Source organism: Carcharhinus amblyrhynchos, chromosome 10 (assembly GCF_965287045.1).
Source record: "Carcharhinus amblyrhynchos chromosome 10, sCarAmb.v2.hapA, whole genome shotgun sequence".
Lineage (NCBI taxonomy): Eukaryota > Metazoa > Chordata > Chondrichthyes > Carcharhiniformes > Carcharhinidae > Carcharhinus > Carcharhinus amblyrhynchos.
This window is the reverse complement of record NC_137333.1, coordinates 26,111,741-26,136,755: the sequence shown is the minus strand read 5'-3', so window position 1 is coordinate 26,136,755 and position 25,015 is coordinate 26,111,741. Positions and strand designations below refer to the sequence as shown.

General features: G+C 41.4%; 1 protein-coding gene across 1 annotated transcript in view; it reads right to left on the bottom strand.

Moving 5' to 3' along the window:
- gpc6a (glypican 6a) overlaps positions 1–25,015 on the bottom strand; it is a 980,820-nt gene that overhangs the window by 589,365 nt on the left and 366,440 nt on the right. The gene's annotated exons all lie outside the window — the stretch shown is intronic.

The following is a 25,015-nucleotide window of genomic DNA, read 5'->3' as shown; positions in this document are numbered from 1 at the left end:
AACACTAGGTTTTAGTCCAACCGATTTATTTGATAGTAAACTCACAAGCTTTCGAGGGGACTCCCTCTTCGTCAGGTGAATGTTGCACTATCTGTAACCCCCGTGACTTGCCTGGGTTTGCAAAACCTTACTCACTGTTCTGTCTGGAGACAATATACATCTCTTTAACCTGTGATCAATGTTCCTTCCACACACATTGTCAGCCACTTTAGGACTTGAACAGCAGGTTAGGTGTAAAGATTCGCATTCTAATCAGTAATCTCTAAACTGTCTGTGCTTTATATGCTCTGTCCGAGGCCAGAACTCTCCATTCACCTGACGAAGAGGGAGTCCCCTCGAAAGCTTGTGAGTTTACTATCAAATAAATCGGTTGGACTAAAACCTGGTGTTGTCAGACTTTTTACTGTGTTTACCCCAGTCCAACGCTGGCACATCCACATCAATGGAAGAAGCCAGAGAGTGGTAGTGTAGAATTGCTTCTGAGTGGAGGCCTGTGACTAGTGGTGTGCCACAGGGATCAGTGCTGGGTCCATTGTTGTTTGTCATCTATTTCAATGATCTGGATGATAATGTGATAAATTGGATCAGCAAATTTGTTGATGATACAAAGATTGGAGGTATAGTGGACAGTGAGGAAAGTTTTCAAAGCTTGCAGAGGAACTTGGACCAGCTAGAAAAATGGGCTGAAAAATGGCAGATTGCATTTAATGCGGACAAGTGCGAGGTATTGCACTTTGGAAGGACAAACCAAGGTAGAACATACAAGGTAAATGGTAGGACACTGAAGAGTGCAGTAGAACAGAAGGATCTGGGAATACAGATACATAATTCTCTCAAAGTGGAGTCAAAGGTAGATAGGGTGGTAAAGAGTGCTTTAGGTACACTGGCCTTTATAAATCAAAGTCTTGACTATAGGAGTTGGAATGTTATGGTGAGGTTGTTTAAGACATTGGTGAGCTCGAATTTGGAGTATTATATGCAGTTTTGGTCACCTAATTACAGGAGGATATTGATAAGGTTGAAAGAGTACAGAGAAGGTTTACAAGGATGTTGCCGGGACTTGAGAAACTGAGTCACAGGGAAAGGTTGAATAGGTTAGGATTTTGTTCCCTGGAGCGTAGAAGAATGAGGAGGGACTTGATAGAGGTGTATAAAATTATGATGGGTACAGATAGAGTGAACGCAAGCAGACTTTTTCCACTGAGGCTAGGAGAGGAAAAAAACTAGAGGACATGGGTTCAGGGTGAAGGGGGAAAAGTTTAAAGGGAATATTAGGCAGGGGGGGGGCTTCTTCACACAGAGTGGTGGGAGTGTGCAATGAGCTGCCAGATGAAGTGGTGAAAGTGGGCTCACTTTTAACATTTAAGAAAAACTTGGACAGGCACATGGATGAGGGGGGTGTGGAGGGATATGGTCCAGGTACCAGTCAATGGGACTAGGCAGAAAGATGGTTCAGCACAGCCAAGAACGGCCAAAAGGCCTGTTTCTGTGCTGTAATGTTCTATGGTTCTAAAAGGCCATACTCACAAAACAGGGTATATGGGCAGGGATCAGCTCCTTGGAAATACTGAAACACCAGTGTCACAGGAAGTTCTGGATGCCACATTGCTGGTAGCAGGCATTCGCAGATTCCTGGAGCAATATTTATTGCCAAGTGGACCAAGTGGCCATGTTCTACCAGTGAGCTGCCATAGGTTGCCCTCAACAACTACATATACATAGTGATAGATGTTCAGATATAGATCGATCTATAACTGATAGCTATATAGATCTATATATATCAGATCTATATCTATCTATATTTATTAGATAGGTAGATTGATATCTATCTATATAGATGTTCAACAACTATATATTTAGATAGACATTCAGCTATAATACATCTGTAATTGTTTAGAATTGAGGAAAATTAAGATTAAAAAATTAAATGGGATAAAAGGGAATTGATAAGTGCAGTTGTCTGAAGGGGTGTTTTGATATGCAAACTAGCATGTCAGTAATAAAAGAAAGTATTTACCTATATGACTACGGGAAAACAATGGGATATAGAAGAGGTAACTTCAAAGGGGAGAGATAAGGGAATTGGCGGTTATTTGCTAAAAACCAGGTCCACAGGGTGGGTAACGTTAAAGAGAAAGATGATATATCCATAGCACAATACCTGGAAAAAAGGCACACAGTAGAAGCAGCTACCATGATAACCACACCCAGCTGCAGGAAGCAGTCTTCCACAAAAATAAGTTGTTAAATTTTAGCCAGCTGGATAGAGGATTATACCTTCGCTGGAACTAAAGATGGTTTTCCCAAATGTGGACAAATATCCTGTGTGTGGTAACAATCTGCTGGATTTAGCTCTTAAAGTTATATAATATTGGGTGTTGTCTGGGGAAAAAAAAGGGTGTCTCAAAGTTCAGCAAACAAAAGAGATCAGAATAGCACAATACATTGTTATTGCTACACACCAGAAACCTTTATCAGTTAGAACACAGTTTAAGAACAACTAGCTGTGAATTAATTTTCACTTAAAATGATTGAAGGGGTTCATTTTATTATTTCAAAAGTACACAAAAATGTAGAAATTGGGTGACTCTCACTGCAAGAGTTGCATTGTGCTCATTCATTTATTTTATTCTAAATAAACTACCTTTTTCAAAAGGAGGATGCATAACATGGCATGTATGACATCACAATATCCACTACATACAGAAATGGTTATAATCTTCAAGTCACGCTATAGTTTAATCAGATATTGGGCAGTAAAGGTATATTCCGGATCAGAATGATGACGCAGCTACTTACAGGAGAAACTGGTGACATCAAACGCGAATACCGACTTTACCCAAACTATTATATTACCCAAACTATACCTAGAACCATAGAATCCCGACAATGCAGGATGAGAGAATTTGACCCATTGAGCCTGCACTAACTACAATCCCAGCCAGGCCCTATCCCGTAACACCAACAAATTTATCCTGTTAATTCTCTTGACATAAGGGGCAAATGGGACACTAAACATGGCCAATCAATCTAACCTGCACATATTTGAATAAAATGATTGGACAAAGAAGGCAAATTAATTGAATTTATTGATTTAAATTGCTATCGAACAAGGCATTAATTTAATTTCTTCAAAACACAGGGAAATTTTCAATTTGCTCGAGTATATTTGTGGTGGGTGCTTTGAACAGAGTTACACAACTTGGCTGAACCCAGCCACACTTGAAGAGGAGAAAGCTGACTCCAGTTCTTTATTGTCTCTACTGTATTAACTAATGTACTGAGTGACACAGAAACACATGCTGAACTGCAGGACCACACCTGTATTATAGAGAAATGTCAAGTTTTAAATGAGAGCTTGTCTGTAACACTTTTTCTCCCTTTGTATTGATAGAGAAGCTGTTGTTGAGGTCAGTGGGCAGTAGCAATTGTGCATCCTTCAACCCAACCACTCATCCAACTGTACACTGCAATAGCAGCAGCACAGGTACAGATGCTCTGGCAGAGTTATTAAGTAAATTTGAGAAGTGTGCACTGGATAAAACACAATGCACAGCTGAGCAAGAGCAGCTGGAGCTGTCATGGGAGGAAGCAGTAAGCAGATGGCTAGAGAGTGAAATTCTATCTATCAACAGCTGATGAGGCCAAATACCCTGATCTCTGGGACACAGATTTTAAAAGAAAGACACTTTCTGAACATGAAGGATTGTTGGAATCATGGGGAAATGTGCTTAGGAGTTTCCATTACATGACAGTTAGTGTGGAGGAGTCCACTATTCATCTGTGTGGTTTACTGATGCATGGAACAGAAGCATAACTGCAAAACAGCCCTCTACTGAAAAGTACTTAATGCCAGTGTCTCTCAAGGTCGTTGACACTGCTGTATTACAGATCATGGGCTGCACTGCCAGTTTCCCCGTCAAATAGTCTGCTGATCCTGCAAAGGTTATAGATTTGAGGCTCCAATTTTATTAAGAGTTTTACTAGTTCAGTAGCTGGATGATTGAGGTTGTTGTGAGAAAGTGAAGCAGGCGTCAATTCTGATACCAGCAGAGCTAAATCAATGGTTACAGAGTTAAAGCAAACTTTTATAAGAGCTTCTCCCAAAAATAAGCACTGAAGTGAAAAATTACCATTGGAAAAGGCTCACTGATTGGAATTCTCTTAATATAGAAAAAAAACCCTTCAGAATTCACTCATTTCTAGTGTGGCCCAGAACTTCCAGGGCATGATAGCCACCATCAGATTATGCACTCTGCTCCTTTTTACTCACCCAAATCTGGAGCTGCATGTTTCTCACTCAGGCCTTCTGGGGATCGTGCAATGTGGCTGCTCCTAGAGTTCCTCCAGTACAAGGCAGCAGTGTTAGGGAGGTGAATCCACCACATCCCTTAGCTATGGTAAACCAGTAAGTTTAAATGTCCCAGCCACTTTGACAGGAGAAAAGGTCAGCAGGTGAAGGGGTGGGATATGGGGGGCTTTGGGGAGTAGATAAGGTGTGGGGGGCACTGGGGGTGGGAAAGAAGGTAGTCAGGGGTTGGGCGCGGGGGGAGGTGTCAATACTAGGAGTTAGAATAGATTTAATTGTTCGTCCGCTCAGAGTCAAAACCAACTGACGTTTCTGAATTAAAATCGGACTTTCAGATGAACGCAGGTGCAAGGTTATTACCCATCAGCAGTCATGACGTATGCACTCCCATGAACAACAACTTGAGAGATAAATTAATGGAACAGAATCAAAACTTTGAAAACAGAATAAAACTTGAAATTGACATTGGAGATAAACTTTCAATAAACATAAAATGGTCTATTTTCTAACTCATTATAAGTAGCAATCAACTTTGCCTTAAAACAAGAATGCTAATCCATTCACGACTAGTTAGTCATTTAGAATACAGTATACTGTTTTTCCGAAAAAAAACAAAATTATTTTTGTATCTACATTCACCACAAACAGGAACCATGGGAGACAACATTCCCCTTTGTCATTATTGGTAGCAATATTAAAACAGTTGAAAGTAATGATGGACTACCTACTAACAAATAGCTAGTTTAAGAAAACACATTTTGGACCTGTTAACTGTCAAGCAAGATTAACGTGGCTGTCATTACATCCAAGTAACTGGTGACAATGCTGATGAGATATTTGATGATAAAGGTGAATCCATAAAATGATAATTTACCCCAAAGTAATCCCAGTTTCCACTTACCACTCTGTTACATCATTGCCCTTATATGACAGATTGGATGTTCTGCTCTCAAATCCATGCTCTACTGTTATAAATTGGGCCTCCAGGAGCATTGAATGATAAAACTCTGCCGCATCTAGGTTCTGGGGGAGGAGGCAGAGACAATACAACCAAACTGGATGGTTGCTTACAGCTGTGGGGCAGGGGGAGAAATCTGCTCTCCGATCAAAGACTATGGCGGAATTTTCCCATCCTGCCCACCACAGGAATTGTAGCAGGCGAGACATGGACCATGCAAAGGTCCTTTGACCTCAGACAAGATTTTCCGGCTTTGGGGCAAGCGTGGCCGGAAAATCCTGCCCTCAGTATCTGGCAGAGCAGTAAAAACGGGAGAGTGGGGATTTATAATTGGAAGAACAAGTGGAGGAGAGAGACCAAATCTGTGATTGGTAGAGTAGTTCCATCTCTCTCGCGTTCGCTGCTCCTCCAATCACAACTCTGGCTGTTCCGAGGAGACATTCAGTCTGCTTTCTCCCACTACCAGGCCACTGATCGCTGAAGGACTTCACCATACTCTCTTGGTTCCCCCCGTTCCTTACCCATTGTGCAGCAGTCTCATAGCAGCTGTCCACAGTTCAATATGGAGGACACCAGTTATTAGTTCCTGGACAGTGAGCCCTCTTGTTAATGTTGAGGCAAATCACCAGATGGATTGAGTGCCTGCGAACACCCACATTGTGCCCCCGTTTGACTGATTGCTTTGAACTATCAGTGACTTTGATCCTTACTCTCATTATTTAGATTTTAGCTTCCTCTCTGTTCTGTTAATATTTGTAGGGGATTTGGTTTATGAGTGAGATTAAGATAGAACTAAAAGGCATTATTGACATAGGGTGTGCTTAAATCACATTTACAGTGATACTACTGGCCTAGAGGATATTCATGTTTGGTATTGAGCAGCTCTAGCACAATATAAAAGTGGTTTCTAAATCTGAATCTATTAACATACTCCACTTAGTTTGAAGTGAAGCGTAATAGCTTCTTTTATCAATATTCCCTGTGCCCTGCCCATTGCAATACTGGCTTCATAGAATCATTCTGGTGAAATAGACAGTAATTGCAAATACAGCACGCTCTGCCTGTTTGAACTAAAGAAAGCTTAACATTTAAAAGATGTGTTTTTGCACTTGTGCTTGTTTGTGCAAGGCACCTGATCAGTTAGCAAATAGGTCATGTGGCTTTGTGATGTGTGGGTGGTGGGTGTCTGTGTGGCACAGAGCTGGAGGTTCAGTCAAGGCATCTATTACCATTGCACCAGCCCTGCAGGAAGAGAAAGCAGGCATCTGACTCAAATAAAAGGAAGCTTTTTTCCAATATTCATCAGAAACAAGGACAGACAACATGCCATTTCCCACAATTTGGCAGAAGTCTTTCCAAAATATGCCGCCAGTGAAACGTGCATTCAATGTTGCAAGAAAACATTAACTTCAAATTAATTCAGAGGGCACAAATGAATTCTATCTGGATTATTTATCTGCATGGCTCTACTCATATCCCCACTCATCTAACCTATACATTTTTGGAGTGTGTAGGGAACCAGAGCACCTGGAGGCAATTCATGCAGACACAGGGAGAATGTGCAGACTCCTCACAGACAATAACCCAAGGCTGGAACTGAACACAGATCCCTAGAGCTGTGCTAACCACTGTGCCATCCAACACTACTTTCTGTTGTCATTTTTTTGTCCTTGTTTAAATATTTGCTTTTTCCATTATAATTTCCTATACCCATATTTAATTTAGACTCATGTAACATGACATATTAGCCATTAAATAACTTTGAGGTGGGACTTCTGCTCCTTAGCAACAGCAAGGAACTACAAAAGGTCATGTATGTAGCCTAATCCATCATGCAGACCAGCCTCCCATCCATTGACTCTGTCTATGCTTCCCGCTGCCTCTGTAAAGCAGCCAGCGTAATGAACAACACTCCCCCATCCCCGCATCCCAGATATTCTCTCTTCCACCTTAGATACAAAAATCTGAGGTCACGTACCAACCGACTCATGAACAGCTTTTTCCCTGCTGCTGTCAGACTCTTGAATGGACTTATGTCGCATTAAGTTAATCTTTTTCCACACTTTAGCTATGAGTGTAATAGTACATTCTGCACTCCCTCATTTCCTTCTCTATGAATGGTATGTTTTGTCTGTACAGCGTGCAAGAAACAATACTTTTCACTGTATGTTAATACATATGACAATAAATCAAATCAAGTCCTACCTCTGGGGCTGTCAACAAAACAAATGCGAACAGCTCTATACACTTCAGAACAAAGGCGCTGACAACAATCCCACCCAGGCCCTATTCCTATAACCCCATGTATTTAGCCTGCTATTCCCCTGACATTGAAAGGCAATTTAGCATGGCCAAACTGCACATCTTTGGACTGTGAGAGGAAACAGGGACACCCAGAGGAACTGTACGCAGACACTGAGAGAATGTACCAACTCCATACAGTCATCAGAGGCCAGATTTGAACCCGGGTCCCTAGTGCTGCAAGACAGTAGTGCTAACCACTGTTCTGCTGTGCTGTAACCATAACCATCTTTCTTTGTGCCAGGTTTAGCTCCAACTAGTGGAGGGTTTTCCTCCTATTTCCATCGACTCCTGTTTTTCTCAGGCTCCTTGATGCCACGCTTGGTCACAAGCTGCCTTGATATCAAGGTCAGTCACTCTCACCTCACCTCTGGCATTCAGATCTTTAGTCCATGTTTGAACTAAGGCCATAATGGGGTCAGGAACTAAGTGACCACGGCAAGATCCAAACAGTGTCCACGAGCAGGTTATTGCTAAGTACTGCTTGATAATGCTGCTAATGACCCCTTCCATCACTTTACTGATGATCCGAGGGTCGACTGATGGAGCAGTAATTGGCCAGGTGAGATTTGTCCTGTTTCTTGTGTATAAGACACACCTGGGCAATTTTCCACATTGCCAACTAGATGCCAGTGTTGTAGCTGTATTGGAACAGCTTGGTTAGGGGTGCAGCAAATTCTGAGCACAAGTCTTCAGTACAATGCTGGAAAATTGTCAGGGCCCAAAACCTTTGCAGTATCCAGTACCTTCAGCTCTTTCTTGATATCACATGGAGTGAATCAAATTGACTGAAAACAGACATCCGTGATGCTGGATCCTCTGGAGGACGCCAAGATAAATCATCCACTCAGCACTTCTGGCTGAAGGTTGTTGCAAATGCTTCAACCTTATCTTTTGTACTGATGTGCTGGACTCATCCATCAGTGAAAATGAGGATACTAATAGAGCCTCCTCCTCCAATGAACTGTTTAATCGTCCACCACCATTCATGGCAAAGATATAACAAGACTGCAGAGCTTAGATCTGATCCATTAGTTATGGAACCACTTAGCTCTGTTCATTACATGCTGCTTATGTTGTTTGGCATGCAGCAGTCTTGTGTTGTAGCTTCATCAGACTGACACCCCATTTTTAGGTATGCCTGGTGTTTTTCCTGATATGGTCTCCTGCAATCTACGCTGAACCAGTACTGATCCCCTAGCTGGGTGGTAATGGTAGAATGGGAAATATGCTGAGCCATGAGGTTACAAATAGTGGTGGAAAATAATTATGTTGTTGCTGATGGCCCACAGCGCCAGATGGGTACCCAATTTTGAGCTGCTATATCTGTTTGAAGTCTATCCCACATAGCATGGTGGTGGTGGTGCCACACGAAATGATGGACAGTATCCTCAATGTGGAGACAAGACTTTATGTTGACAAGGATTCTGCGGTGGTCATGCCTACAAATACTGTCTTGGGCAGGTGCACCTGCAACAGGCAGATTGTCGAAAATGATGTCAAGTATGTTTTTCCCTCCTGTTGGTTGCCTCACCACTTGCCACAGTTCCAGTCTAGTAGTTATGTCCTTTAGGACTCAGCCAGCTGGGCCTGTGCTGGATTAACAAAGCCACTCTTGGTGATGGACACTGAAGTCCCCCACCCAAAGTACATTCCACATGTTGGACTGAAGGGCCTGTCTCCGTACTGTATATCTCTATGACTCTTGTCACCCTTAGTGCTTCCTCTAGATCATTTTTATCAGCTTGGGGGTGGGGGGGGGATGTGGTAATCAGCAGGAGTTTTCCTTCCCCATGTTTAACTTGGTGCCATGAGACTTCATGGTGTCCAGTTTCAGTGTTCATGCTCCCAGGGCAATTCCCTCCCAGCCATCTACCACTGTGCTGCCACCTCTACTGAGTCTGTCCTACCGATGGTACAGGGCATACACAGGGATTGTGTTGGTGGTGCCTAGGGCATTATCTGTCAGGTATGATTCTGTGAGTATGACTATGTTTGGCTGTTACTTGACTAGTCTATGAGACAACTCTGCCAATTGCTGGAGGACAGTTTTTCAAAAATACTTCTGTTTTAATAACAAATTTCTTCACTCTGATTTATGCCAAAATTACTCCCAAAGTCAGGCTGCTTTCAACGTTAATCTTACAGACAATAATGTTACTTAAAGAACCTATCAGAATTCCCAATTTACAAAACACTAAAACAACCACACATCAGCTTAAATGCTCAGGGTTTGAGGAAAGCATGGAACAGATGCCATGTGTATATTTATTCTATTGAGGTTAGGATAATTTAGGTTTGGAGCCATCGGACTATCATTTATGCAATTAAGCACAGTATGCTTAAGTTAATGTAACTGTGGTAGATTCTGATGCCATGAAAAATAAAGTATAGTACAGAGAATGTAATGCAAATGTCTGTAAGGAGACATGAAAAGAAATCACCACAAAAGCCAGAAATAGCGACTCCGGGTCCTGTTGTGCTTAAATATTTTCAACACAAATTTACACACATTCATAACAGATGTAAAAAGGAAGAAACATATTTTTTCTGGTCTTTTGCATGGTGCACAAAGCTTTATGATAATGAGGTAAGTTGGTTTTGGCAGACATAACTCAGAAGCAGTTTAAGTGATTAAGGAAATCCATGCATTGCAATATTTTGATGTAAAATTGTTACGTGCAAATTTCCCTGGCAAAAATAGTCGGCAGAGATCTGTTCTTACACCACAGTTATAATGAAATCATCCAGGAAATTATGAGCCATCATATCAAAGCAACAGTTCATCATGGCTACTGAGTTTTTCCAAAATCTTTTCACAGAAAAGGTATTTTAACTGGAAAGTTAAAGGTGGAATGTCCTCATGACAGTAAGCAACAAAGCTATTGAAAATGAACATCCAAATATATCGGATACTATGGCATATCAAAAGGAAAGACTGCCATATGTACAACTTTCTGAAAAGCAGCAGTATGTCCTTTCAATTGGTAATATAATCAAAATATTTAAACTACTGCAATGATAGGCATTGTAATTAATAGTACTAAGCTTGTGCTCAGTATATTTTCCTCAGTGCAACAATGTTATTCTTGAACATTTCCTGAGGAAACTATCACCTTTATCTTTATTATGTTGGTATTTTCTCGTTGTCACTTTACAGCTGAATATGCAATTGAACTTGTTTTTCTTTTCCTTTTCATAGACCAAGTCATGGCAAAAAGACAGTATTCCAAAACAATAACAATTGGTATGTACATTTAGAAAATGCAGAGTCACAAGTTATAGCTGATTCATCAAAGGCAAGTCTCTAAGTGACCTGTGTTCAGTGTTTCTTTGTGAAAAATGGTCCAAAGTCAGTGCAGAATATAGAAGTCCTCAGGATGCCTGTCTCTTTAAGACCACATCATACCAGAACACATTCTACTTTCCCTTTGTAATACTCCATACACTTAACTGTCCAGTACAACCTCTTTTTACAGTGCTGCTTGGCCAGTGAGGTCAATTGAACCAAGGAAGGGAGTACTTATCTCTCTCTTGAACATAATATATATATTTTATTTGTACATTTGCCAAAAAAGAAATGAAAGTTTTGCTCCACTAAAATAGAATATACATTGACTTATTGTTGCACTTGCCAACCCAAACAGAGAAGGGAATGTTTCTTTCATTTTAACATAAGCATGGTTACGTATCAACACATTTGCCAATCCAAGTAAAGCAGAGAATGTTCTTGCTATTCAAATATTAGATTTTATTTATATATTTTAAGGGTGGGGAATGAAGTTGGGAATGTTTTCACTGAAACATTATTTCATATGAGGAAAGTTATACCTTTAGCTAGTTATCTACCTTTCTTGGTTTGTTATCCTTTAGGTTATCCACTGTTGAACAAAAGGTCTATGCACTTTTGAAGTACAAGGAGTGTGCAATTGCGATCAGTCGCACTGCTTTTTGGGCAGTATGGGTGTATCTTTTATGCAGACACATTTGCCATAAATCATGTTGGATGTCATTTTAGTAAAGAGAAAACAAACGCTGTCCTTTACCCAAGTAAGATACATATTAGTTTACGCAAATGCAAATAAGGGGTCTAATACTTGCTTCTAGTCCTTGATGCAATTTCGGTTTCCTCTGGGGCAGCCAGCAGATTGAGTCTGGGAAAGCCAAACGCCATGTAAGTGAAAAAAAGAAGGGCACTTACCATATTCACATAATTCCAGTCCCAATACTTGCATTCTCATTCTTGTCTGTGAGCACCAGACTCTTGCCTGCCCCTCAGACCTGGCCCCTCCAGCCCCAATCTCCTAGCCCCACTCCTAAGCCCCAAACAGTTCTTTGGAAGCTTCTGATCTTTCTTCCTGACAGCTATCCTGAATCCTTAAATAGTATTCCCAAGGTCTGCTTGGGAATACTATTTATAAGGCCTACTTACCCAGTGAACCCTGAGGATGCACTGCAAGAGACAGCTCCTCTAGAGCCCCTCACATCCAACCCACTCACTTACCTGAGAATTTGTGCACTAACCTGTGCCGGTTCCTACTGCATTATGATGTCCAAAACCCAAGTTCAAATCTCTGTGGATGCCCCCTCCACTTCAGCATAAGCTGTTAACACTAGGTAAGCAGCCCAAAAATAGGAATATGTGAATTTCTAGGTCAGGAAGTCAGTTTGGTTCCTTTGAAGTGTATTGTCCCAGTTGCTGCTATTTGGCTTAATCTTTCAGGGGTCAATTTCACAAAACAGCACTCCCCATTGAGAATATCATCATAATTAAAATTTATGGTTAGAAAATCACAGGAAATATGTATCCAAATTCCTAATATGAGAAAACTGAAACAGAAAAACGACAGGGCAGAGAAGACAAGGCAATGGAATTAGTTTGGATTGCTGTCGCAAAGAACTAGCACAGAAATAACATGTTGACTGACGTCCTTCGTGCTGTAGACTTCCATGATTTTACGTGCTGTTCACAAATTATGCTTACCTCCAGGAGTGTAGTTTTGGAAAATTACTTCTTATGAGTCTGCGAACAGAGATTTTCTCAGCCAGCTAATGTAATATTACAGCAGAAAAGGAGGCTGCAGCTTTCACTCCATATAAATTAATTTTGCTCAGGAGCTCCCCCTTTGCCCACTACAGAAGAAGTGGGCACACTCCATAAATCATTATTTTTTGTTGTTTGGGTAATTTTATCCAATGTTTCTTAATTCACTGAATTTCATAAATCTATCAACGGCATATCAGGAACCATTCACGTCCCTTACCAACTAGAATGTGATTCCCATTTAACATGTGCAGAATAACATGGAGTAAAGTGGAATGATGGAATGGTAATCTCTTAGGGCATGGAGATTATTTTTAATAGGAATTTAGAATGAAGCATGAAGTACTGCTCTGGCTTAAAGCCATAACTGCTGAAGAAATTAACAATCATGCTGTGTAGTCCATGTAATTCCAGTTGAGACCAACATCATCTGAATGGTTTTAAATTAAGTCATGTACTCGATATCATATAATGCTATAAAAGCTTACAAAGCAGTTCCTTTCATCAACAAACAAGGCAAAAGGTTTCACTGGCCTCATTTATGAGATTCACCAGTTGAATTTGAATGCAAAGCAGTGTCCTTCCCATTGCACAGTGAAGAAATGGTATTCAAGTAAGTTCGTATACAATTACATCCAACATTTACACAAAACAAGCTCTGGAAGTGTGATAAAATGTGAAGAATTGCACTTAATGATGACTCAGCTCTTGGGTCTGAAACCTGAAAGCACCATTTCTTAAAATGTTTAAGTTTTTTAAATGTCCTAACAATATAGTGAACCAAAATCTATCAGAACAGATAAAAGAAGCATCTAGACAATAGCAATCCATTATATGAAGACTTAAGATAAAGATTGAGAAGGACACTAAATCAAGGTAATACATTTGAATAAAGCTGATTTTTAAGGAATGCAAACCGATTAAGGAAAATAAGCTGGAATGTTTACAGACAAACAAAGTTTACTGACAAACAAATGCTGCCTCGGCAAAGCAGTCAACATAATTAAGGACTCCACGCACCCCAAACAAACATTCTCTTTTCCACCTCCTTCTGTCGGGAAAAGGATACAAAAATCTGAGGTCACGTATCAACCGACCCAAAAACAACTTCTTCCCTGACGCTGTCAGATTTTTGAATGGACTTACCTTGCATTAAGTTGCTCTTTCTCTACACCCTAGCTATGACTGTAACACTACATTCTACACTCGCTCGTTGCCTTCTCTATGAACGGTATGCTTTGTCTGTGGAACATGCAAGAAACAATACTTTTCACTGTTTGTTAATACATTTAACAATAATAAATCAAATCAAATAGAACAGCAGTGAAGTATATTTAGCATGGTAATTCATAAAATTTAAAACGAACAAGTAAGCCAGCAATATCAAGCATGGATGAATAAAGAAATAAGGTCAAAATTGAATCAAGAGATGGGATTTTCAATACTGTGGGCTTGATTTTATCATATTCATTTTTAAGTGCTGAATCTGGGTGCACATCAGATGCGACTTGGAAATCTGTTCTCGGGCGCCCCCATAGGCAGTCAGCCTGAAAAATAATTGTGGGCCCGAATCGCGCTGTGGGCAGGGCTTAGTGCACCCAAAACAATCGGAGTGCTGAACTGTGCACGCGCAGTTAGAAAAAAATTTGAAACAGTGTGCCTGTGTCAAAAAGCAGAGAAAGCAGCCTGGGAACAAAGCCCCCACAGACATTACTGTCCCCCTTATCCACCCACCCCCACCGCTACCCAGAGTGATCGAGTTCCTGCCCCCCGATTGCCCACAGATTGGCAGCAGACCACCCCCCCTCCTGGTCCCCTCTACCAGAGATCCATCTGGCCTCTCTCCTCCGCCCACCCTCTCCTCACTAGTGAATGATTGGGCCTTCCCCTGCCCCCGCACTAGAGATACATCTTATCCTCCTCCCTCTTCCCCCACCCCCAAACAAGAGAACAATCTAGCCTCATCACCCACCACCATCCCCACTCCAGAAGACAGGTACATTTGACCTGCCTCCTCCTCCCTCACCACCAACACCCCCCGCCCCCCCCACCCCCAACCAGACAATGATCGGGCCTCCCCCCCCCCTCACCAGAGAATGATCTGGTCCCTTCCTTGCACACCACCCCCCCCCCCCCCCCCCCCCCACCAACCCCAGCCCAACCAGACAATGATCTGCCCTCTGCCCTCCACCAGACAACGACTGGATCTCCCTCCTCCTCTACCCCTCCCCCCATCTCTCCCTCCCCACCAGAGAATGATCAGGCCTACCACCGCCACACCTCCGATCTGACTCAGAGAGCCACTGGAAGCTCTGAACTTACCTTTTCAGCAGCTGGAGCGCCCGAAACAGACTTTTATTTAGCGTGTCCATTTCGGCCCAGTTCCGGATTGGCGAATGCAATGGTAAAGGGGGAAATGCTGATAAAGTTGGGGGGCAGTTCATTAATTCAATTCAAATCGTGGCCATTCCCAGGCCTCGGTAAAGTGGCCATCTGCATGGACGCAGATCATGTTAATGGCCTAATGCCCAACTATACCACATTTTTGTGCCCGAAAATGGGAGCGATGCAATGGTAAAATCGGGTCCTGTGTGTGAAACGGTGGGATTTTCAAGTCATCAGGGGAAACCAGCAAAATGTCTGTAAACTTTGGCAGCCATGGTCAGAAAACCCCCCGAAGAAAAATGCACATAGTAAGTATTTAAACAAGGAATAAAGAGTGATGGAATTGAAAAGCACAGAAGTTATATTAAGCTCACCTTGATGCTTAGCTATACCACATTTGGAGTACACTACATGCTCTGGTTTCCATATTATAAACAGGATATATAGGCAGTGGAGAATGCGCAAAAGACTTATTGCAGCAAGAAATGTTTTTACCAAGAAGGTGGTTAGCGTATTGAATACTCTACCTTAAGGAATAGTTGTGACAACTATCACAGGTATATTCAAGGAGACGACAGATAACCAAAAGGAGAAAAAAGGGAATAGAAATATAATTATGGAGTTAAATGATGAAGGGTGGAAGAAGGTTCACATGGATATGGGCCAGTTGAGCAGAAAAGTCTGTTTCTGTACTATAAGTATTATATTGCACCCCTTTATTTCCAGTTACCCTTTTATCAGATAGCTCTTTCAGAAAATCTGCACTACCAAAATGAGCCAAACGGTCTCTTTGGTGCAGATTCTATTATACCAATTTAGTTGTGAAGTTACTCTGAAAGGTGACAAAATGCAAAGTCAACAGAGTCTCAAATCATTTGGGAACAGAGTGGGTAAATGTGGGAAATTAGAGTAATGTGAGGGAGCTAAGAATTGAAGATTATGTTGGTCAGGTTCGATGAATAAGGATGGGAGGATGCTGATGTGCAGTATAAACCATTCAGTACTGTTTCTGTGCAGTTATATCCAGCATAATTATTTTGTACAATACTTAATGGCAACTGTGTATTGTAGCTTAAGCTATGTAACTGCAAAATCTCTCATTGTCATTTGGACAATAAATGTTCTCTACCAAAGTATCAGATACAATTGGAGACAAGTTCTGAGTAACAGCCGCTATATCAATTATACCATTTCTTTTATGACTGTTCAAGGTTATCAAGAGATCAGAGAAAACATATTCTTTACATCCATTAAATTATGAAAAGTGACAGTGCAGATTTATAATGTTTGCTTTTGGAAATTGCTCTTTCCACCTTCCTGTAGCAAGAAGGTATGACTGGGGAGCCGATCTTCCATCACATTCCCAGCAGACTACTCAATCAGTAGGATGTATTATGATCCTATATAGGTTTGTTGCAGCATTTCATGGCTTACTAAATATAGTTAGATTAATTTGTGTTTGCTTGTATGGAACTATAATGTCGCAAACATCACCATCCTTGAATATGCCCTGTTCTACCAGCAGGACAGACCCAACGAGGGTGGTGGCTCAGTGGTACACAGTCAGAAGAGAGTTGCCCCAGGAAGTCTTCAACACTGACTATGGACCCTTTGAAGTCTCATGGCATTAGGTCAAACACGGGCAAGTAAATCTCTTGCTGATAACCATGTACCACCCCGAGCCTCCTCCTTTCACCCCCACCCAAGCTGATGAATCAGTATTCCTCTTTATTGAGGGAGGGAGCACTGGAGGGTGATAACGGTACAATCTGTACTCTGGGTGTGGGAACTTTAATGTCCATTACCATGAGTGGCTCACTCGCATTACTACTAACTGAGCTGGCCAAGTCCTAAAGAACACAGCTGCTAGATTGGGATTATGGCAGGTGGAGAAGGAATCAACAAGGGGGCAAAATCTACTTTACCTCATCCTCACCAATCTACCTAAAACACAGATGTATCTGTCTATGACAGTATTGTTAGGGAGTGACCATTACACAGGCTTTGTGGAGACAAAGTGCCACCTTCACATTTGAGGATACCCACCAACATGTTGTGCAGCATTACCAATGTGCGAGATGGGATAGATTTCAGAGATTCCAACTCAAAATGGGCATCCATGAGGCGCTGTGGACCATCAGCAGCAGAACTGTATCGACTACAGTCAGTAACATTATGGCCCAGCATATTCCCCATTCTATTACTGCCATCAAGCCACAGGATAAACCCTGGTTCAATGAAGCGCGCAGGAAGATTTGCCAGGAGTGGCATCAGTCATTGCTAAAAATAAGGTGTCAACGTAGTGAAGCTACAAATCAAGATGACTTGAAGTCCCTAGTCTCATAGATGCCATCTTTAGCCAATCCAAATCACTCTACATGCCACCAGGAAACAAAGAGATCGAAAATAGGAGGAGTAGGCCATTCAGCTTTTTAAGCATGTTCCGCTGCCATTCAATCTGATTGTGGATGATCCTCTACGTCAACACTGTAATCCAGCATTCTCCCCATACTCCTTGGCACCCGTTATATTGGCCTGAACTGCCTTCTGTGGTCGAGCATTCCATAGGTTCATAAACCTCAGTGAAGAATTTTGTTTCTATTTCAATCGTAAATGGCTGTCCTGGGACTCCCTTGTTCTTGACACCCCAGCCAGGGCAAATCCATTCCGATATCCAGTCTGCCCAGCTCTGTCAGAATTTTATATATTTCAATTAGATCCCCCCTTCCCCCCATTCTTCCAAATTCAATGAATATAGGTCCTGTCTATACAATCTCTCCTCATATGACAATTCTGCCATTTTAGGAATCAATCTGTTAAACCTGCATTACACTCTCTCTATGGGAAGTACATGCTTTCTTAGATAAGGAGATCAAACTGCACATAAAACTCCAGGTATGGTCTCACCAAGACTCTGTACAGTTTCACTAAGACATCCATGCTCCTGTATTCACGTCCTCTTGCAATAAAGGTCAACACACTATTTGCCTTCCTAACCTCTTGTTGTACCTTCATGCTTGCATTCAGTGACTGATACAAAAGGTCACTCAGGTCCCTTTGCACATCAACATTTACCAATAGATCACTATTTGAATAATACTCTGTCATTCTGCTTTCTTATCCATGTGGAGAACTAAACTTATCCATGTCATACTGCAGCAGTCACATATTTAGCACTCACTCAATTTATCCAAATTGCCTTGAAGCCTCATAACACCATCCTCAGTATTCACATTCTCACCAAATTCATGTAATCTGTAAACTTGGAAATATGTTTGGTTCCCTCATCCAAACCATTGAAGCGTATTGTGAATAGCTGGGGATCAAACACTGATCCCTGCGGGATCCCATTAGCCACTGCCACTCTGAAAAAGACTAATTTATTCCCACTCTGTTTCCCATTTGCTAACCAATTCTCACCCTGTGCCAATATATCATCCCCAATCTCAAGTGCTTTAATTTTGCACACAAACCTCTTATGTAGAACTTTATCAAAAGCTTTCTGAAAATCAAATACCACATCAACTAGTTCACCCTTATCTATTCTACTAGTTAAATCCTCAAGAAATTCCAGTAAGATTTTCAAACGTGATTTCCCTTCCATAAATCCATGTTAACTTTGTATAATCCCTTTGATATTTTCTAAGTGTCTATTATCATATCCCTTATAATGGAGTCTAGCATTTTCCCTATGAATGCTGTTAGGCTAACTGCTTAGTAATTTCCTATTTCTTCCTCCCTCCTTAACATGGTTTCGATTGTCATGCTCCAATCTGCCCAGACTGTTCCAGAGCCGACAGAATTTTGGACGATGACAACCAACACATCTACTATTTCCACTTTAATACCAGTTGAATGCAGTTGATACTGCAAAGGTATGGGCTCTGGCAACATTCTAGCAACAGTACTGAAGACCTGTGCTCCAGAACGAGGTGTTCCCTTAGCCAAGCTGTTCCAATACAGCTGCAACACTAGCATCTACCCAACAATGTGGAAACTTGTCCAGGAATGTCCTATTTACAAAAAGCAGGACAAATCCAACCTGGCCATTTACAACCTTATTAGTCTACTCTCAATAATCAGAAAAGTGATGGAAGATGTCATCAGTGTTATCAAGATGTAAATAACTTGCTCACTCACTAATGTTCAGTTTGGGTTGTAAACACAGTAAAAAGTCTGACAATACCAGTTTGGGTTGTGCCAGGGTCATTCAGATCCTGGCCTCATTACAGCTTTGGTCCAAACATGAACAAAAGAGCTGAAATCCAGAGGTGTGGTGAAAGTGATGGCCCTAGACGTAAAGGCAGCATTTGACCAAATGCAGCATCATGGAGCCCTGGCAAAACTGGGCTCAATAAGACTCAAAGTGAAAACTCTCCACAGGTTTTAGTCATATCTGGCACAAAGGAAGATGTTTTTGGCTGTTGGAAGTCAATCATCTCAGTCCCAGTATATTACAGTCAGAGTTCATCAGGGTAGTGGTCTCGATGCAACCTGCTGATCCATCAATGACTTTCCTTCCATTGTCAGGAACGGGGATGTCCACTGATGACTGCAAAATGTTCAGCACCATTCATAATTCCTCAGATGCTGGAGCAATCCATGTCCAAATGCAGCAAGGCCTGGACTATATTTAGGCTTGGACTGATAAGCATCAAGTGTTGTGATCACATATTGGAACCTGACATGGTCACTCTTAACTTTCATTTTTTGCTTAGAGACATGCATGGACAGGATCACAGGACTGCTGATGAACATTTAACCAAAGAACAAAACATTTATAAAACAAAAGAAAAGATTAACTATGATACACATGCCTTCATCCAGCTTTACTTAAACCAATATGTACAGATTTATAAGTATAGCACAAATTACAAACTTGAACTTATACTCTAATGTACTCAGTAAGTACACAGTCCATGTAAACCAATAGACAAAATGTAGTTTGGAACAACAAACTCTGAAACAAGTGACACTTCTGTGGTTTTCCCACTGCTTCTCCCCAAATGCTTGTCACACTGCAAGTCAACTGGTCTCACTGGAACTCTAGCTTCCAGATAAGGTTTTTCAAACTCCATTCTCGAAGAACATGCCTTAAAATCCTTTGTCAAGTAACACTCACTCAGATAGCTTCACTAGGGATTCATCTCTAGATTTTCAACCTCTCCTTCCAGTATTCTGCTACCCTGGATCTCTACATGCATTCAAATTCCACACACCCTCAGGTACCCAGCCATTCCAACTGACCACCACTGCTTCATAGGCTGTATTAAGGTGTCATCAACCTTAGACGTATGGTTTCTCCCAGCCAACTTCTCCAAGTCTGCACCTTCCAGCTGTGTCTTTTACAGGGAACCTCTTTACCCCTTTAACTTTAGTGAACAGTACCATGTTCAGATTCTGGTTCTTTGTCCCTTTGACTTCAGTCTTCCTGGAACTTTCTTCTTTTTCATTCCGTTTTCTGGGTCTTTCTGTTCTTTAGCTGGGGACTGACTTTCTGTCCCTATGCTATTCTGTCCCTGTTGGCCTAGCAGTTTCTTGGGAATGCTTCTTGCCTCTGAGTTACCTATTTCCAAATTGAAACTCAAATGCTTCTGCTTTTCAATGTGGACCTCTGATTGCTAAGCAACAACTTAGTTTTTTAAAAAACCTTATAATTGCTTTTACGTCATTAAACTTCGCCAGCATTGTAATGAAGGTTTTCAGTAAAACTAAATCTACAAACTTTCAGGCACTTTTAAGATGAAGCTAGGCTGGAGTTTTATCCTTTTCTTAACATGTAAACACAAATAAGCTTAGGCTTGTATCTTATTACTAATACCTATAAAACGCAAATGTAAATTACCTAAGTTTTATCTATTTCCTAACAAACGTGCCAGGCAATGACTATCTCCAACAAAAGATAATTGAACCATCTCCCCTTGATATTCAAAGGCATTATCATTGCTAAATCCTCCACTGAATTTTGGAGCAAGTAACTCACTTCCTAACTCCCCAACTCCCCAAAGCTTGTCTATCATCTACAAGGCGAAAGTCAGGAGTGTAATGCAATAGTCTCCATTTGCTTGGTTAAGTTCAACTCCAAAAGCACTCACCAAACAGGAAAAAGCAGCTGCTTGAGAGGCACTCCATCCACAAACAAACATTCAGTCCTTCAACCATTACCAATACTGCAGCAGTGTGTACCGTCTACAAAATTCATTGCAGCGACTCACCAAGACTCTTTAGCCAGCATCTTGTGAAGCCACAACCTCAACTATGTGGAAGGACAATGCAGCAGATGCTTCGAAATACTACCACCTGCAAGATCCCCTTTAAGTCACACATTGTCCTGACTTACAACAATATTGCCACATCTTCATTGCCACTGAGTCAAAATCTTGGAACTCCCTACGCAAAAGGAAACATGCAGCAAAAACCTCTGACCTTGTCTGTAGCTGAGATTCTCCATTGCCACTGCAGTGAATGGAGTAACTTCTCCAATCTTGCTGGCAGTGAATGAATGAGATCAGGGAATCACAACCATGGACTGCAAGCTCACCACTACCTTCTCAAGGACACTTAGGAATGGGCAATAAATGCCCTTTATGGATGCCCAAGGACCACAAAAAAACCAAGAATTCTGACCACTGTAATGGAGTGCTGCTACACCCAATAGCACTTCTGGGTTTAGCCCAATTCATACAGTGTGAGCCAGCTGCAGGTTGAATGAACATAGAGAACATAGAACATTACAGCGCAGAACAGGCCCTTCGGCCCACGATGTTGCGCCGACCAGTTAAAAAGCAATGACCCTCTAACCTAAACCAAACCCTTTCCATCCATAAACCTACCCACGGATCTCTTAAACGCCCCCAAACTAGGTGCATTTACAACTGCAGCAGGCAGGGCATTCCAATCCCTCACCACCCTCTGGGTAAAGAACCTACCCCTGACATCCGTCCTATAACTACCACCCCTTAATTTAAAGCTATGCCCCCTCGTGCTAGCTTTCTCCATCCGAGGAAAAAGGCTATCACTGTCCACCCTATCTAAACCTCTAATCATCTTATATGTTTCAATAAGGTCCCCTCTTAGCCGCCTTCTTTCTAACGAAAACAACCTCAAGTCCCTCAGTCTCTCCTCATAGGACCTAAAGAACAAGAGAATGACCTGCATTTAGAAAGCGCCATTTATCATCACTTTAGGATATCCAAAAACTACTTTTGTAATGTAAAAAAAATGCAGCAGCCAATTTGCACACAGAGCACTCTCACAGACAGCAATGTAACAATGACCAGATATTCTATATTTGTGATATTAGTTAAAATATTGACTAGAACACCAAGGAGAACATCCATGCTCTAATATCATGGGACTTCTTACCCCATTTGCTCTTTCAAGAGGATGCATCTGCTTAATGTCTTCATAGTTCATAGAATCATACAGTGCAGAAAGAGGCCATTCAGTCCATTGAGTCTGCACCAACCACAATTCCATTCAGCTCCATCCCCATATCCCTACATATTTACCCACTAATCCCTCGAACCTATGCATTCCGGGACACTAAGGGGCAATTTTAGCATGGCCAATCTACCTAGCCTGCACATCTTTGGACTGTGGGAGGAAACCGGAGCACCCGGAGAAAACGCGTGCAGACACAGGGAGAATGTGCAAACTCCACACAGACAGTGACCCAAGCCAGGATTCGAACCCAGGTCCCTGGAGCTGTGAAGCAGCAGTGCTAACCACTGTGCTACTCTGCCGCCGTCTTATCAGAAAGGTGGCACTTTCAACTGCTTTCTTAAAAGTCGCAGGAAATTCATTGGTTCTATGCAGAGTGCATACTGGGAGAACTGGCACATAAGTGCCTTAAGTTGGCATGGGGGGGTGTTATGGGGAGGATAAGTAAACTGAAAGCTCCAATTCCCTTTCCTTATTGTCCACAATCAGTGGGGTTGTTTTGGAAAAGGTAGATATCTGTATTTTTAAGCTTCTCTTTAACATGTGGTCAACTTACAAAAAAAAAGCAGACTTTCATGTGTTTAAAAATAGAGGAGATTATTTATTCACACACACACCCTGGAAATCTAAATGCCACATCAGACACATGCCACACTCACAGAAAGGATTAAAGTATTAAATCAAAAGAATAGTTAACAGTTCATATGTTTGGCTTATTGTAGGAGATCAGTCATTGTGGGCCCAATAAATCAAAAAAGGAGTACTTTTCCATGTTTAGATTGTAGTTCAGATGGTAGCTGAAGTCAGATATCCAAAGTGTTGCAGAATTCCCTGAAGAGATGAATAGTCATGAAGCTAGGCGCTTGTGGTTTGTGTCAGGAGGTCAAATTTCTTTAGAGATGGACTTGGGAGTTTTGGAATCAACTGGCAGGTTTTTAAAAACTTTATAGCCTCCTGGTATTTAACAGGCAAAGATGACATTGCCTTTTCCACAGCTACCTTCACTCACAGTGGTCTTCTGCAAACTGCTCAGGTCTTTTCTGGGTCATTAGATCAAAACTTGTGAACTCCAGCTGGTTTCAGTCACATGACCAATACTGATATTATCTTTAAATCAGAACGATTTGGAAGAAGATAACCATGGTAGAAACTTGGTTGATATGCGTGATCTTCTTGGAGATCCTCTCCACTTGGAGGCAACAGTTTGCAGTGTCGATGGTAGCCATGTGAAGAAGGCACAGGGCTGGATTTTCAGCCTCGAGATGGAAAGCAAGAGTTGGGAGATTTCCCATCTCAAGCCACCCACCTCGGGAAAAAGTGCCAGCAAAGGTGGGATTTTCATTCTGAGGGCAGTAACTATTAACAGGTTGGCAGGCTGGACTCCTGTTAAGCGTTTGGAGGCAGCCATAGGGGCTATTGGGTCACTGTCTGGTTGACAGACCTGGCATTTGAAACTTTTGACAAGAAAGATGTCTCCAACTTGCACCTTATTACATTTTCCATAAGAAAAAATTTGGACTGCTTATCCTTGCTATTCAGACATGTGTGCCCCCAACCTTGGTCTTTGACCTAAAGACATAGTGGCACAAGTAGCTGTATTAATTCTCATCTGTGTAGCTCACAATATGTTCTTAAGAGCACATCCCTCCCTCATTAAAATGATTCTTCAGTGTACTACTTTTAAGTATTCTCTCATACAAATGCTAATTTAAAACAAACTATTGTTTAAGTAAATCATTAATAATGATTTTATACTAACACTATTTGATCATATGACAAACACTAAACACCCAGGGAATTTATTCATTTTAAGCCTTTTTAGCCTGTGTTGGACTTTCGTTCTACTTATTTGATTTAAATTGTCATAAAATTTAAGTTCAATCCTGGGACTCCCTCCATAACACCAGGTGGATTGCGGTAGTTCAAGAAGTCAGCTTATTATCAGCTTCTCAAGAGCAATTTGGAATGCCGCTTAATAAATGTTGGTCTAGACAGTGATGCCCACATCCCCTGAATGAACATTAAAAAGGAGAGCGCGTTGCTTATGACTTAGCAGGTGAATGCTTTGAACCATTTAGTATATTACTTGTTTTGCTCAAATCTAAATTACATATAAAAGGAACTTCCTACTGTTAACCTCCGCACCTGTGCCCTGGTTGTTTTCCCTAGTCCCTCTTTTATCTTTGAAATGTATTTTCACATTCCTATCTATGTGTATTCTAGCGAATCTCATTACTTATTGCAGAATTCACATGTGTCTTTCCTTTGCTTCGATTTGTTTTTACATTTCAAACAATGTTTGTTTAGCCTCCATTGCTAATCTCTTTACATATTTATCTTGCAAATTCAGCATTGCTGTCTGTAAATATGTGCTCGAGTTCTCCTCCACTTCAAGTTTTGTTAAACAAATTGCTCTCTTGCCCAATCAATTTACTTATCCTGCTTCTCTTTCTCCTTCCAGTATCTAGTCCATTTACCATTTCCTGGGTCATGCTGATTATTGTGCTGTCATTATCCATGACTCCAGGTAAACATGGACTGAGATTCTCCCAAAAAAATTCTGAGTGTTGAATTT